The 18217-nt window shown below is 34.9% G+C and overlaps 1 protein-coding gene across 4 annotated transcripts in view; it reads right to left on the reverse strand.

The window, feature by feature from the left end:
- The window catches only part of LOC108691188 (sestrin homolog), a 177489-nt gene that overhangs the window by 10042 nt on the left and 149230 nt on the right, over positions 1 to 18217 (reverse strand). The window contains exon 1 of one of the 4 annotated variants that reach the window (XM_018198850.1): positions 17248 to 17263. The exons of the other annotated variants lie outside the window; for them this stretch is intronic. The gene's annotated coding sequence lies outside the window, so the exon portion shown is untranslated. Of the gene's footprint in view, positions 1 to 17247; positions 17264 to 18217 lie in introns of those variants that run through there. 4 annotated transcript variants of the gene reach the window in all.

Below are 18217 nucleotides of genomic sequence, written 5' to 3' on the forward strand. Positions count from 1 at the left end.
ATGAAAAAATATTCAAAAACGTAGAATAAAATTTATTCATGTAAAGCTTTGTAAAAAATATTCATCGACTTTGAATATTCATTAGGTACTATATCGACTTAACAGATCTCGCTGTAAGACTATGTGTACTATTTCTGTTCATGTTTGTGTCTATTGTATTGAATAATCGAGAATATATAATAAAACAGATATTCATGTACAATGAATTTTATTACTTTATAAACTGTTAAAAACGTTCGAAAACAAAACTTTACATGAATGAATTTTATTTTACTTTTTTAAAATATTTTTTAGCCTTATAAAAAATTTTTATTTTATGGTTTAGATTTATTTTTTTCATGTAGAATCACTCTTTTCTCGATTGTATCACGATTTCTGGAATACCCAATGTACATGTTTATTTCTCGCACCTGCTGCGTCGATAAAAAGAGTGAACTATATGTAAGAGGCATTAAGTGCGTTAATCATAATATTAATTACGTAATTGCGTTTATGACACGTGCACAGATATGAGGGAGTGGGTTTCCGGGTCATCCGAAAGCGATCCACGCAATCAGGTGTTTGCGTTGCATCATTCAACGATTCGTCTTGACTACTGTTGATTAATACATCACCGCATACCTTTGTATACATGTCTCGTGAGAGATATGGGCACCTAGATAGATATCGGCATAAATTACAGCTCAGTACACTGGACACGCTACATAGAGTATCATGCTTAATGACCGTGTTATACTCTGTAACGTGTGATTGCTCCTTAATCGATCGAATAAAACAAATAGTAATACACCAATGTGAAATTATTACGTGTTACGTTTAAATTACAGGAAAAAGCAATCGCAAGAACCTGCTGTCAAGAAACGCATAATTGATATCTTTAAAAAAACTTATGATTTTTTGCGCACTCTGTCAGGCGAGATTAAAAAATTCATAGATCAGATCTTGTTTATTACGATAATTTCATGTTTTCGGGTTTTTTTTTTCAGTATTTCCTACTGTAATTCCTAATATGCTAACATTTGTCGATATAATAATTCATCGTTGGAAGAAAAACGAATGTGACTATACGTGACTTGAGTCACGTTTTACGACGCAATATAATTTATTATAGATACTAGCTTATTAATATTTATTTTCTGTTTGTCAGTTTTTCTTGCAGTTATCGATATTGAAATCAACTCATCCATTATAAATATTCCGACTGTCAAACTTATTAGCCGTGCTTCCGCCAATCGGAAGAGTTCTGGTGATCGATCGATTGTTGACGCAAACACATTTAGGATCGTTTCAACAAATACATTGAAGTAAACAGTAGGATAAACAATCGTTCGTCATATCGCCAGTTAGTGCACGTGTTCGCAATTTGAAATGACAATGGATACTTCTCGTGTGGAAGCCAATTAGTCAGTTCGAATTCTTTGTCTCCCGCGAGATTCGTTTCACGAAGATGAGCGGATCTTTTATTCGCCCCAAACATTTCCGCAATATTCTCACTTCCGTGTAAAAATCTCTTCATATAACATTCATTTGGTTTTCTTATATGTCCTGGCATACGAAAAAGAGAAAATTACAAGTGAGCTTGCAGCGACGAATTCGCAATAAAATTTACAAAACCGAAAACTTCAACAGAAACTATTCAGTATTATGCAAATTAAATTTTGATTATGTATATGTGTATAAATAATATGGTGTCCCAAAATTGATGATAAATATTTTAAAGATAGATTTTTTGCATTTTAAGATGAAAAGTTTTTAATACGAAAATGCCGAAGTTATGATCATTTTTAAGTGGGAATAGTTTAAATATTATGACAGGGATAGAATTTAGGACATCCTGTATGTGTATGTGTGTATGTGTGTGTGCGTGCGTGTGTATGTGTGTGTGTGTGTGCGTGCGTGCGTGCGTGTGTGTGTGTGTGTGTGTGTGTGTGTGTGCGTGCGTGCGTGCGTGTGTGTGTGTGTGTGTGTGTGTGTGTGTGTGTGTGTGTGAGAATTTTTGCAGAAAAGCATAGATAACATAGATAGTGTAGATAAAAGGTTTTTTTTGTTTTCCAAGAGAACTGTGCAATTTTCAACGTTTCTCATCGATAACAAGTTTACAAATCGCATTATATACTTTCACATATTGGCCGTTTAATCATCAAAGCATTACTAACAATTTCAATGCATTATCTACGCATTATCGGTATTGTGAAAAATATTTTCAGGAAATTATCTCATCGATTTTATATTTATTAATGATCAATATTATTCATCTAATACCCCTACTGAAATAAAATGATAATAAATACTAACCTAATAGGTATCTTAAATAATTACTTGCGGTGCTACTATCGCACGCAGACTGAAAGTATGCAGTTATGACACGAATCTACAATACAAATGCAAACATAATTTGTCCCACAATGATATGGTTGACCTTGTAATGGGTCGCTAACCTGTGTGCACACACAGTGCACAAACTGCGAAAGACTTTTCACTTTGGCGCCGGCTTTCGCCGAGGAATATTGAACGTTCCACACCGGACGTAACGCAAGTGGGACACGTCACATTGCGCATCCTCCGTTATAACTGTCTCAAGGAGAAAAAAATTTACGAGTGATAACAGAATACCGTGTATACCTGATACAGCCGTTGTACCTCAACGCATTCACCTCGTCGCAACTCGAGGAATCGTTATCATTCGTAATCAGATTACAATTGAAAAACATCAGAGACGGTTGCATCAAATATATTAACATACGTTTTCTTTCAATAATCGTCGACGTGGTCGATTTCACTGAGCGATATCCGACGTAAACAAGCGAAACAAAACGGGTTCGGATAAATGCGCTTACTGAGCTAAAATCATCGCCGCAAAATGATTAATCGACGACTTAAGAGAGCGCGCCTGCGACTGATTATTATTATTGTCCATTATGGAAAGGGTTTACCCAATGAATCCCTGTGTGCGTTGAAGTTAGCCATCAAAGTTGGTGTAACTGAATTTTGCGGGATTCCTATTCAAATAAATGTATAGAGCAGTCAATAAATATACGTGAATTTATAATAAGGAAAAGAAATGAGAAAAGGTCTTCATCTGTATTATTTCTTGCGAAAATAAATATTAATTATTACTTCGTTTTGCAGAAATTATACTAGTACATTTAAATAGTCAAACATATATATCTTATATGCTTTACGTAAATTAATGCATAATATTCTCGTTTCAATTCTTTTTGCATACAACAAAAGAATTGTTTTGCATCTTAACAATGTTTATTGTACATGAAAAGAACGATTTTGTTGAAGTAACTAAAATTTTAGCTAGAAATAAATCTGACAATAATTTTGTTGGACCATCAAAATAATTATGTAGGACGCTTAAATAGTTGCTAAAATATCAAAACTTTTTTTAGTATTACTCGAGATTTCTATATAATTATTTTAATAGTTCAACAAAATTATTTTCAGATCTGTATTTAGTTAAATTTATAGGTACTTCAACAAATCGTCCTTTTCACGTATTTTTCTGATGTGTATTTTTCTTCCAAATTTGCGGGTTTGGAATTGAGTTTATTTTCGGCGATTGCGGAAGCAATCCCATGGGAGGGAGTTTCCGCCTATTTTCTGTCAACATTGCGACTAAATCGACCAGGCGGCGACACGTGGACTCGATTATATAGATGAAAGTACACATAACAACCGAAAGACTCATTAAGGAATGGTTCTCGAATCGACCGATCTATTATTAAATGACGACCGGCGTTCGTTACCGTCGTTACCGAGAGAGGCCGGCTCGGCGGAAATAACAAATTACTCAATGTCAGTTAGTCGGCGTGGTAGCCGGAGATCGTGAGAGTAGTCTAAGCACTCGAGAAAATTTACTTGATACTTTTCGACAGGAACTCAATGATCGTATCGCTGAAGGATATTCCTCTTCCTCCTCAAGAGAGAAGCAGATCTTCAAGAAAAATCCGTAGAAAAACATCAAAATAAGTGATTCACCATTCATCGCATCGAATATTTGTTCATACTTCAACTCACATGATATTTTATTGACTATTTTATAAACATTCTTTGCGCAATCATTGCAAGAGATATACGCAAAATGATATTAATATTAATATCGACGATTAATCTAACATTCATCATTTTGCTTCGTAAACATCCGCTTGATGGCTTGTTCTCGAGTCGATTATTTTTCTGATTCTGCGTTATATTAGCGAGTGTAAAAAAAAAACAGCGAATCATTTGCGATAAGTTTCATCTACAATTGACAACAGTCATTAACCGTTAAACGTTGGATATAATACGAGAGAGAAGTCGTTAAGTTGTTTTCAACATCGCTCTATTTTCACAGCGTATTTTTTATCACTAAATTAGCTATTAGATATACATCATATGAACTTTCAGGGACTCCACAGAATTGCTGTTTTATCCCAACCTAACCAGAACGGTTTCATTAATGAAGTTATTTGTATGCACATAAGCTACATGTATATTATTCTTATACATTTCCTCGCAATTTTCTCGTCACGATCCAAGGTAGCTTGCGATTGAAACCGGTATAATTTCACCGAGTTTAATTTTCGAGGCAACAGATAGACGGAAACGTTCCCTCTTATAGAAACATGATAATTACCGTAAGGTTCTCTTCAGGTTCTCTTCAGGTTCTCTTCCATATGTCTATATTGTAGTCAAAATTATTGCATTACAAAAAATTATAATAATTATAAATTATAACATTTTAATTCTTAAAAAATAAATAAACAATTGCAATATAAGAATATTAACTCTCTGTCTGCAATAAATATTTTTACTCCTTCCATCCAAGTTTCTTCCAACTTCTAAGCTTTTAAAAAATGTGAAAAAATTCAGAGTTACTTTTTAATATTTTTATTACAAGACATTTAAAAGATATCAGAAATATTTTAAAAGAAAAAAACCAGACTTCTTTAGAAAAATAGAAAAGAGTGAAATTCTGCTTGTACCAAAAAAGATCGAAAACAAAGAATTAAGGAGATTAAAAAAAAATCGAATAATTCGAGACAAAAGGAATTGCGGACTTCATCTCGCAAAAATAACCGACTACATCACAAACGTAGTTAGATATTACTCAATTGACTTATACACGCTATTTGGCAAGCCGTGTCTCTCGCTCCTACGTGAGGCCCTCAGAAAGCGCAGCCAGCGTGGCAGGTCTCCTCTCCGTCCGAGAGCCCTTTTTTTCTTGGCGGAGACTCCTGGCGATCAGCCCGAGAATCACCGAGACTTTGTGGCGAGCTCCTCGGAAAGGCTTCTTCAATCCTCCTTTCTTAAAGTCGAGATTTCACGTCACGCCGAAATTTTCCCTCGCCACGTTGCGATCGGACGTCATTTATCTTGCGAATCGCGTGACTCTTCTGTACGTGACTATAGACAATAGAAAAAGCGAATATCTATAATTTTTAGGAAAGGAACATCTAGGTCCATTCTAACATCGGATCGTGCTACGGTCCCCAAAATCGATTCATGAATGGAAGCTGAAAGATTATGCACCATTTCTGTATACCAAACGATATGATGATTTCCTTTCTCACAGAAATTACAGGAAAAACATAAATTTTATACATCATAGCAAATCTCTCTCAGTTTTTCATTCAAGTGCACGCAATCGTGCAACTATAACAATACATCTAACAAACGCAATCTTGCGAAACCCACGAGATTTTTGTCGTTAATACATTTACTTCTTATTGGAATCGTGCGTCTTGAGAGTCTCTTCATAATAAACAGACGATGAATGGCGATATATAAGATAGTGCATCTCCTCCTCCTCCTACATTCATATTGTATCGTTATTGCGATATCCATACTTTATGCCCAGCGTGCCGCAACGTCGCGCCGTGTCGCTGCGTCTCTCATAACGGACGACAATGCACGATGAACGAATATTTCTTTCCATAATGATACATTAAACGCTATTGTCCATTGTCCGCTGCGACAATAATTACTGGAACAAAGCCGTGTAAATTATGTATGCGACGTACTAAGGACATGTAGCACGAAAATACGCGGCGGTGTTGAGACTAAAAAAATCTGGTTGAAAATTTCATCGTAACAATGGAAACGATAACAGCAAGTTTGTAAAATCCTACACAAAAGGAGACGATCTGAAACTTATATTTGTGAGATGCCGATAAACGTATACAAAAAAATTATGTAATCTATTATTTGAATGTTTACAACTTATTATAGAGCTGGAGTCCAGTTCCGTCAATGTGTGCGAAAGGTTAACTCTAATCTTGATTTAACTCACGCTGTTTATCTTTTTTTTTTCAAGTCTTAAAAAAAGAGTCAACTGTACCGAGATTAAAATTAATCTTACAATAATGGGCCTTAGTTACAAGCTTAGATGGCTTGAATGGCATTCAATGTTTTATTATATCGAAAGATTTACATCATATATAGAATTTCAGTAAGATAAAATGAACCTTCCGACAGATATATATAAAAGCCGCCTAAGAGCTTCGCCCGTTATGGGCCGTTAAATAAGAAAAGCACAGCCGTAAAATTGGAGCTCTAGAAAAATTTTTAAAGACGTAAAAAAGTTTTCAGCGAGAAAAAGTGAAATGGCTATGAAAGGTTTGACTTTATAATCTTGTGTAATATAAAATTGATGAAGTTAAAATACCCGATGAATATATATATATATTAATATATTTTATGTAGAAAACTGCGGGATCGATAATATGTCCACAACTACGGCTTACTCTTTCCGGATAGAAATATAATACGTCGTTTCGATGCAGAAGAGAGCTAAACTTCTTTAGAATTCCACACCATTCCTCCGATAGAAATCCGAATCGCTGCTCGCGCAAGTCCCGTATGAAGATTGTTCGGTGTCTTATTGGTGAAGTTCGCAGCGACACATAATGCGGAAAATTATAATTCATACGCTAAGTGTGCCGCGGTTCATATGGAAAAGTATACACGGTGCACCGCAGTGAAATTACAGTGCAAATTGCACACGTAGAATAATAATGTTGCAGTCGAGAAAGTACGAGTTTCGTACTTCTGTTAATGCGAAATCGCATGTTGGATTAGAGCTTCTCTGTTGGTTTTTAACGACGTTAGCTCGACTCACGATGGAAGCCCCAGAAAATGTTGGACTGTGACCCTACTGCCCTAGGCGGTATTCCTATACGTTCTATAATTGAGGTAGTTTGAGTTGGCGACGTTCGAAACGACGCAAGCCGACGGCTGCATTTTGGACAGAATCTCACGGCTGCACCGCGTAAACAAGATTAGACGATGCTAATAGTATGATTCCGTGGGCGCAATCTCGGGGTGTACAGCGTACTCTGAGAAGAAAAAAAAACAAGAGGAGGGAGATGAAAACGCGACGCACATTACACGCTTTTATCGCGAGATCGCGAATAAACACCGGCAGCATCAAGGACCGTATGTTTGTCATACTCCAAGCATCTCGAAGAAGCGAATGACGTGCCATCGCGTATCTACACAAACATGAAGCCTTGCCAATCGCGTTATATTTACGCCGTCTTTTTATTCACGTAGTTATTTACCACGCGAATTTAACATTTCGCTTCGATTGCCGCAACGCGAAGCAAAGTACAGCGGAAAGTCATTGAATAGTCATTAAAACATATATTAAATCTATCTTAAGAACAGGTGACGACGGCAAGTTTTAAAAAGCCTGACAACAAAAATGATAATGGTAATTTAAATTATTAATTAGTGTACTGAGATATAATAACGCCGTAACGATGCCACGTAGAGAGATTCGGCGCAAATCTCAATACCAAAGTACACTGCAATTTGTTCCAAATATGTAACAAGTGCTGATATGTGTGTACAATTAATTTTTCGTGTAAAAATAACACATGATACTGCACATACCTACACAGAATTTACTTTAGATCTGTTTTCTATAGCTGAACTTTTAAAAGTTAAAGTGAAACAAATATGTACATGTTTGATATTTAAAAACGAGAAAAGTTCTGCGGGAATAAAAAAACAAACCTATTTAAACGTATGTATTTTTACACGATAAATTAAATTATATTTACGAAAAAAAAAATGTACTTTTCAATAAATATTGATTTGAGTACTAATTCAACATTTATTTACGCTAAATAAATATTTATTAAATACAACAATCATAGTTAAATCAACTTAATAATTTTTGTATCAAAAAATAAATACGTTAACGTTTAACACATATTCAGCTAGTATTATTCAAACAAACATTTATTAATATTTAGTACATTTTTTTCTCAATGTATGAAGATATTTATTATACACTTGAATTTGCAGTACATTCTGCATTGAAATCCAACGATACCATCGTGTAATATTAGTTCATATCACGAGTGACCATTAGCTTAATTTTAAAACGCTTTATATGTTATACACAGCTCTCATCCGCTTGCCTTCAATTGCCATAATTTTACCGACTATTCTATATGGTCCATTAATCAACCGCAGTTGTCAGCAGAGGCTGATCATGTACACGAATGCGGTTTGATTATTGCCCATGGGCGGGGCACAGGAGAAGAGCAATAATCTCCGTAATAACCGCAAATACTTTCAGTGTCGCGCGTCGCGGAATCGCTACGGTATGGTATTATGAAATTATTTAACGATAGCTGTCAGATGGAAATTATCTATCCGGAGACGTGACGTAGCATATGAAAGAAAAAGAAAAAAAAAAACAACCAATCACGTCACCGAATGGGCGTATTGTGGGGTCATGGGCTGCGTGAATCACATAGTACTTTTTTAATCAAATTACTAATCAAAAATCACGCCACCTGAATTATCTTTTGTAGCAGATAAACACAATTACAAGACCGACGAAATAATCAATTATTTATTAGCCTTTCAATAAGTCTTTTAAAAGTCAAGTGTTTCTCGAGTCTTTTTAATCAATCGTTGACTATTAGACAAAACAAAATTTTAAAAACACATTAACTTGTTGATAAATCTTAGAGTGTCAACAGTTGTTGTCTCTAGATTCATCCAAGTCTTATCAGAATTTAACTATTTATTGACGTCAGTGATATCAGTTTCCGCGAAAAATCCCCAAACATTTGCACGCTTATGCTTTTCGCCATGATTTGTTGCAATTGTCAGAATTGAAAGATGTCTTTATTATACAAACAAAGTAATTATTTATTAGCCTTTCATTTACATACAAGCCTTTCGTTAATCGATCATTACCCATTATACTCGTTTAAAAAAATTTACAAACATAAAACGTATTGACTTGTTGATAAACCTTATAGAGAGTGAACAGTGTTTCCTCTAGATTTATCTAAATCTATTCAAGTCTTATCAGAATTTAACTTTATTAGCGCGCATCGATGATATCAGTTTCCGCGAAAAGTTCACAAACGTCCATGGTACACTTACGTTTTTCATCCAAGATCTGCAAATTGTTAAAACTGAAAGATGTCTTTATTATGCAACGCGAGTCAACGAGTTCTTTCAAGAACGGTTCCCTAGGCCGCGAGCGCGCGACTGCGCTACTTACACGCCCCATTACAATTCAATGGGCGCCGAGTAACTTCGTTTAAGCGCGATAAAACGCGCCGTAGCGAACTGTGCGCCGTTTATTTTATCATCGAGTTCGCGCGACGGCGCTCCAGATCCAGGTGAACAAAGGGGCTATTAGCTTCGCGATTTATCCACGCTCCGCTTTGTTGTCCGGTAATTGACGCTGTTCCGAACGCGAATGGACTCCGTTATAGGAAACCTGTCGTCGACCCGCGAGCGCACGCACGTTTCATGCCGTCGCGTCGTGTCGATTTCTGCTCTGCTTTGGAGGGTTTTCAACAGCCCTTCGCCACCCATTTCGACGCTAACGAAGTTGTTCCCAAGACAATACGGACAGAGTTATTCGCAAAATTTCGCGCAAATTGCCGCCGTAATGCCAAACTCGCGTCCATATGGCCCTCCTTTGTCCCCCTTTAGTCCTCCTACAAAGACTACTCGTGCACATTTCATATTAATAGCTCTCCTCAGCATACACGAATGCCGAGCTAATTGATATTTGGTAAAAAGTTTCTCTTTAATTACATTATTTAGACTGTAATTGATATAATACAAGTGTTTCCGAATATTATTTTTCTCGCCTAAATAAAATTTTGTGAAAAATGACAAATAAAGTAGTAAAAATGCGTGTGATAATTTATTTTATAAAGCAAGATATAATTTAAAAAAAACTTAATTACATCATAATTGAAATTATTTTACACCAGCTTCAATTATTACATGCAGTTAAGAAATATTATTTTTTTCAGTTTAAGAAATAATTTTACAAAATTAAAGTATAAAGTTACAAAAAAGTTCGTTTAACAATTTATTTTATAAATGCAGAATGTAATTTTGAAACAGCTTAATTACATTACGATTGAAAATATTACAAGTATTATCCTAATTTCAGTTATTATACATGTAACTGACGAATATTATTTTTCTCATAATTAAAGAGACAATTTTGCAAAATTGAAGAATAAAACGGCAAAAGAACGTGTAATAATTATACATTTCGATCATTTTATTGTTATAACAATGACATAACTAAAAAAGTCATTTTTTTAGTTGCTGAAGAAAAAAATGAAAACATAAGGAAAAACAGAAATAATATAATGTTATTTTAATATATTATTTTATTAGCTGACAAAAATTCGATGTTGAAACATACTACATTTTGGTTTTTTGGCATTCTTTTAATAATAATTTGCTAATTTAACATCACTTGTCGTTTTGTACATTTTTTGGCTTTCAATTTCTCACTTAGAAATAACATACTTAAAAAAATATACTTTTATTTTGCTACCATTATTAATTATTATATCAAATTTCAAAATTTTAATGATCCGAAACATTAAAATTCATTTTCTAGCATTTTCTGCTTTTTTTAGCAAATGAACGACTGGTTTGCACAGAATATTTTCAAAAAATTTAATTATACAACACGATCGAAAATATTACACCAAGTATTACATCAGCTCCAATTATTACACGCTGTGACGACTAACGAACCTGTTTTGTAAAAAAAAAAAATCATCAAAGAGCTCGGAGCGTGCTTTTTCGCCTCGTTGTAGCGTACAACTCGCGTGCTTTCAGAAAAACAGAGATGGAAAAGTTCAAAGGGAGAACTCTAACAACGTTGTTGCTCGCCAGATGTTGACTGGACGAAAACGTAACGATCGTAAAAATCGTGCCTGGTCTACCACGCGTCGGCCATGGCTCGTACCTACTCGAATTCGTATCTCTGCACGCATGCTTCGAGGAGGTTTGGAAAACCTGACCCAATTTCAAAGTCGGCGCCGTCAATTATCGTAACATGTGCGACGCGTACTTCGCAATTCTCGTCACTTTGGTCGGGTTAAATGCAAAGTCATAATCCCGCCACGTTTAAATATAAGATGTAACGTTAAACCTTCGGGATCATTTACATTAAACACACAGGATTCGATAAGCAACACTTGCTCATTCCGGCTCACTCCGGATATGTCAGAAGATAAAGAAACGGGCGCTCTAGTGTGAAGGTGACGACGGTTACGTAATCGAAACTGAAAGTGAAGATTAGAGTCACATTGAAGTAAACTGAAAGAACACCAATGTAAGGTACTGACTGAGATTTCACCATACGGATGTAATGCTTATTCAGCGTATACTTGTTGTCGGAAGTCGTATATTTTTCCGACGGTTCGCATCGCGCGAAGTAAGCGAGAGGAGACCAGAAAACACGACAAACAGTGCGGCGCGACAGGTGGGGCGGCAACGCTTGTTTAAAAGTCGATTCGATTGTTCGGTCATGCGTGCCCGGTTTCGCAAGCGGCGAGATAGAAAGATAGGCAGGAAGAGGGGGAGGAAGAAAGAAAACGAGAGAAAGAGAGAGAGAGAGGGTGATTCTGACGTACCCGCTTAGGACGCATGAAATGAAAATTTTATCGATCGCCGGAGGTATCCCTAGCCCGAGCGTAAATTGTGATGCCGCCGTGCTTTATACATAGAGCGCTGCCCCGAGCCATCGCCGAGTAAATCGGGACAGTAACTCCGCACCGAGTATTAAGGATGAGAAAAATATGATCCCCGGCGAACTTCATAAAATTCTCCGCATGAATATTTAATAGCATATTTCACCACGCACACAACAGTGTTGTGAGACGTTACATAATGAATGAAATAAAAATTTTATATCATTTTCTCTACGGTTTTAGGCGACAGACGAAAGAAACCGGCTGCTGCTTGTTGTAACAGCATCAACATTGCAACGAGAAATCACGATATCCCGGACGCGATGCGGGATAAAAATAGTTTTAGAACACATAGGAAATTGCTAAAAAGAAGTGGTTACTCAATTAATTTTTAAGTAACGGTTATCTTCAGCAAAGAATATTTTCTTGATAATAATCTTAAAATATACTTATTACAAATTTTAGAAAAATTCATTATTATGTACTCGAAATAAGAATTTATTTTCTTTCGATGAATATTCTAAAGTTTCTCGAAGAAACGACTTATTATAATAAGCAAATCAAATTTGTTTTAATTTAATAATTTCAATTAAAGTGTATTAAACTTATTAGAAAATAAACTACTAAATTCAAAATATATTTAAGTACATTTGATACCTGTGATGAACTTGTGACAGACTTGTGAATTTTTGAAATAGAAATACTTGAAACACGTATTACAATACTTATGTAAAGTAAATCTTTTTCTGTATAAAGAATATCCTTTATGACAATTCGAATACATATATATATATATATATTTCACAATCTCAAAAAAAAATTCTCATTTCATTCATATATCTACACACAATGTTTCACAGTTATTGACTACATTTCCTTCACTTCATTCAAGAAAAGTTGAGCCGGCGTTGAGCAGATTACCATAATTTCCCTAAGTTTCCTTGTACGGAAACACCGAAGTGACTTCGTGCTCTCAAGTCCGCTTACATTAATTGTTTGAGCCTCATTTCCATCGAGCAAAATCTTTTCATTATCCCGTAACGAGTTATAAGCATCGTAAAATAATTGCAAAAATAAACTTCGAAACCGACGTTACGAACGTATGACTGTAACTGAGAGAAGATGAGAAGAAGAAGAAAAAGAAGAAAAGAACGTGGAGACGTCCGAGAGGGATTTATGCGACGTCCACGGTCGAGAAGCCGATTATTGGGAGAAAAGCCTTGTGCTACATAGTATATCGCGTAAATCACTCCCACACGACATATATTATCGAGTAACACCAAATTTTTTCATCTAATCGCGCTAGAAAAGAAGGCCATTCTCCTGTTACGTAACGATCGTAGAAAATATCTTATATTAAATTGAGTTTTGTGTTGTACTTTATATTGCGAGCAGATAAATAGCTTTGCGCTAAGAAGTACTCACACTGAGAAAAAGTCTAATAATAGTTGAGTGAAACCATTTCAATCAGATGTTCGGTTAATATAACCATATGTAATATTTTACTTTTCTAAATAATTCGTTTATATTACCAAAATAATAATTATCAACCGTTAATAATTACTAAAAACTAAATATTTAACTTACGAATCAAACATTTAATTAAAATTTAATTAAAATTATTTTATTTAACATTTGATTGTTATTATAAAACTCCTTTTTCATTATGTATAATTTATATTAATTAAATTAGAATTACGTTTTTAAACTAAAACCTTTATAATAGACTCCACTACGTGTGGCTTCTCATCGTTAGATAAGGAATTGAACGTTTAGTAGAGAAAGTTTGATTGAATCGCGACTATCAGCAGCGCTTCGGCTTCAATACCTCAGCTTCTCAACGAGAGACACGCCCGATTTCATCGACCACTATGTACGTAAAACGAAATGAGAGAGCCCGACGTATCGGTTAAATTTATTCGCGCCGTTTGCGAAATCGAGCGTGAGGCGACCGCCAATGCGAACAGCAGTATTATCGTAATATCCGAAGCGAGTAAAATATGCGTGAAGTGCCGTTGAATTCGATAGGAAGCGAAACCCGAATTGACGTTATGAGAAGTGCGATATAACGTTAACTCGACGGCTAAATTGTAATCGCGTAAAATGCAAAGCAGTTGTCCGAATGACGTTATTTTACACCGATGTGAATTTGCGTCGCGCGTATCGACAATCATCTCTACTTTCAGCGTTTATGAAATGCAGTAATTTATTTTTCGTTTACCAATAACCCATAGAAATTATTAAAACGACAGGCATTATTTATTATTCGTATTTTATGAAAAGCTCGAAGAAATAAATTCGAAAATAAAATTTTACTTTTCTTCCGACATACAGTAAAATTTTACTTTTTTTTTTCAACGCATCCAACATCATCAGTGTTGCTTAATAACATCCAGTTCCCTCGAGAGATCTTCCAAAGACTTTTAATGTCGTTTACATGTTGCGGAGAATTTAATCGCAAATTATACTTATTTCGCCTTTCGAAAAGTGTTGCTTACAGCGAATTGCTGTATAGGTCGAAGACTGAATATGAAAAGAGAAGTTAATGACAGTCGATTCGTAAAACCGGGCGGCCGTTAATGACGATAATGATCGGCTATCAATATGGAGAAGTATCTCCATCGAAGATATGGAGCAACGTGCCAATTACGTGCGAAGGCATAGGCGAGAATTAAAGTGGCATAAAGAAGCAATGGATTTTTATTGCCGTGCTACGTGACTAAATAGAAGTACACGATAACGAGAAGAAGGAGGCAGAGAAGTGTCGTAAGAGGCGGAAGGGAATGATAGACTACAATGTCGCGGATCGCCACCCACGCAGGGATTAATTGCAATCTACTGCGATACGGCTTAATTAAGATCAACAATTAAGCGGACGGTGTTGTGCGCTCGCGCTCGCCGTGTCCGGCAATTGAACGTATCCAACAATTAGTGGCTGTTCTCTCTTTATCTCGTGTGACTCTCTCCCGTTTCCCATAGATGGCCGATTAGCCTGCCACACGATCCGAACGATACGAATGTATGCATAACAATGTAACTGCGATATGAGCGCCGGCTCGCGTGTCCACGAGCAGATGCACAGGGTGTCCCGTATCTAAGCGATTTAAGACCACTTGCGAAGCAAGCGTTTCTCGTACCAGTAATAAATTTCCCCTTCTACTCTCACCAATCTATTTCTGGAATACTGTATATGCAGTGATTGTATCACTGCACATACACACACACGTACTGCACGTTTCCAATTAGCCGTTATTACGAATGTATCGGTTGTTACATTGGTAAATCGGTAAATCGAAATGTCAAAGAGATACTTCAATATATCTTACCGCTGTTAACGTACAACGCCTTATCGTACTTAAATGAAAAAGTGGTAAGCAAGACGTTTCGTTTCAAATATCATTTAGCTGCATAGAATTCTTGAAAATAACTGATTTCCTTAACAAAATATTGATTTCAGAGTAAAAATATCAACAAAAAAAAAGATATTCTATATCTTTCATGAATGTAACCTTTTATTTTTGTTATAAAGAAACTAATATTTATTTGTAAATTATTAAACATAAAAAAAATTATTAAACATAAAAAAATTATATTTTTAATTAAAAATATCAAAATATATCAAATATAATTTTATATAATTTTCTTGTGTTTAATAAAATTCAATAATATGTCTAGGATGATAATGTCGTGCAATAAATGCATATTTCAGTATTTCGCAATGTTTTCGGTAAGCGCTTTATTTCAAAACACAAACATCTCGACTTGATAATCGATTACTCTAAAGTCTCATTTTTCAAAGCGTTCGCTTCGATAGATAAGAACAGAAGCAATCGCTTTATTTTATGTGACTCACGTAGTCTCCTCCAAGACCCGTCATTTGGGATACTATTAAAGCGGCTGAAATAGACGGATCTATCAGAGGCGAATCGACTTTATCCAAGTAAAACCCTATTCGATATATATCGCTATAATATTATATACAAACTATTTTTGAAAATCCTCAAAACAAACTCCCAATATACTTTTATGTTGGCTAACGACATATAAATTTTTGTCACTAATATATTATTAAAATATGTCACGAAAATCTCTCATATATATTGTTCAAAAATATCAAAAATATGACTACGATTAAATTATGTCTATTGCATCATTCATTTGTGAGGTCGATGATCCCGCTTATATAACATACAAAAAAAAAAGAAGCAGATTGCACCTTGGACATCCAAGACATTCTGCGGTCATCGACATTTTCTTCAGAAACGTGTTTGCCACAATTGTGATAACGTCTACTTTTCAATACCACTTATCGAGAAGTATTATATTATTGCAAGCAGTAAAAATTTCATGCATCGGGTGTTTCGCGTCATAAATATGTTGAAATTTATGTAAAAAAAATGCTCGAGTTGGTTTAAAATTGAACTGTGCGGAATTGCGGACTATTTTATTATATGTTGTATTACATCGCAAACATGAAACATCTTATCCTGCTTTTGTGTTAATTTAATTACATGTTACAGTTTTGTGGAACAACTGTGTTCAGAGTTGTTTTAATCATGCAATTATATTATTAATAATATCACATACAAAAGCTTGCTTGAAAAATTTTAATATTTTCTTAACATATTTTTTAATTATTATTACTACATAAATAATAAGTGAATTCAAAAAATGGCTATTTCATTATAATTTCATTATAATTGCGATTGCATTTATTGAATAAAAATGTTCATTTTATTTACCAGTTGTAGCTTGTTATTTTATTAGATTAATATTTGAAATTATCATAATTTATATTTTTTTATGTTGAGATAATTACATACATATAGTTATTATTACTAACATTATAGCAATAATAACCATAAAAAGAGGAGCTTCTAACTATAATTATTTACTATGCAATGATAGAGTCACAAATATCAAACATTTTTTTCTCAGTGTAATCAAACAAAAACAGCTAAAAATATAATTCTATAAATTATATATATTTAGAAAACTGACAATTAAATAAATATAATTTATAGAATCATATTTTTTTAGGCTGCTTCGTTAGAAGACAAACATGCTAGTTTACTAATAAAAAAAAGCATCGTGTAAATCAGGCCTTAGCGTGAGACGAGCAGTAACGCCTCGAGTTATGGCACTTGTTTGCCTGGCCTAAAACAACACGTCTTCTCCATCTGTGAGCAAGAGTGTGCCGGCCGGTCTTATCACATACACATGCGTGTACGCGTGTACATGCGAAATAAGGCGTGTGCGGGCGCAAACTTACGCACAAAGTCTCTCCGGGAGTCTGGCCAACCCAATAATTTCACATAAGCCACGATTAACACTCCGTTGAATCACAAGGGACTAAATGGCATGAAATGATGTATTAATGAACACTTTATGCGTAACACGCAAACAAAATGATTTATTAAACATACCTAGCTAAAAGTAGATGAGTAAATATTCGCTTTCTAAGCGAGGGGAGACGAGAATATGAGATAGAATCAAAATTAGGGCAGGTCTAATGTATGCATGAATTACATGTTATACATTTTGATATATATGGGTGGTTTAAGAAAAAGTGCGGCCATTTCGAGCGGAGCGGATCAATTATCATCGTTATGGATCGGTAGACGATTCGCTTGATAGCGAAGAACGTATAAAAAAATATCTCTCCTCTACCGCGAGGAAAACAACACAGCGATAAAGAAATTAATTTTGCGCAAGATTTATTGCGACCATTGTGGCGCTAAATCTGGAGTAATCGATGAAGAATTGTGGAGAAAGTGACGGATATTCGCGCGATTTAATGATTGATTAAATAGGATTGACTGTATGGCTCTTTCCATTAAAAGGGATGGCAAATACAATATGAGCAGCTTTGCGGAGCTCTTTGCTTTTTTTATTATAAATTACCGTGAATTTATGTGAGAATGCAATCGATAGCGACGTTTGAAAAAATTTTTAGTCAAAAATATGTCATTTTTATATATTGCATAATAAAAAATATGATATTTCATTATTATTTTATTCTTATCGATAATTATTGCGTTACAAAATATTTTATATAACTTTATATTGTTATATTATCTAATTTTATATCTAATTTTACGGAGTATCCTGTATTAAAAGAATGATGCAAGAGCAGTCTTCCCCCCCCCTCTCTCTCTCTCTCTCTTTCAATTCGAGAATCGACACACACACACACACACACACACACACACACACACACACACACACACACACACACACAC

Source organism: Atta colombica, unplaced genomic scaffold, assembly GCF_001594045.1.
Source record: "Atta colombica isolate Treedump-2 unplaced genomic scaffold, Acol1.0 scaffold41, whole genome shotgun sequence".
NCBI classification, from domain to species: domain Eukaryota; kingdom Metazoa; phylum Arthropoda; class Insecta; order Hymenoptera; family Formicidae; genus Atta; species Atta colombica.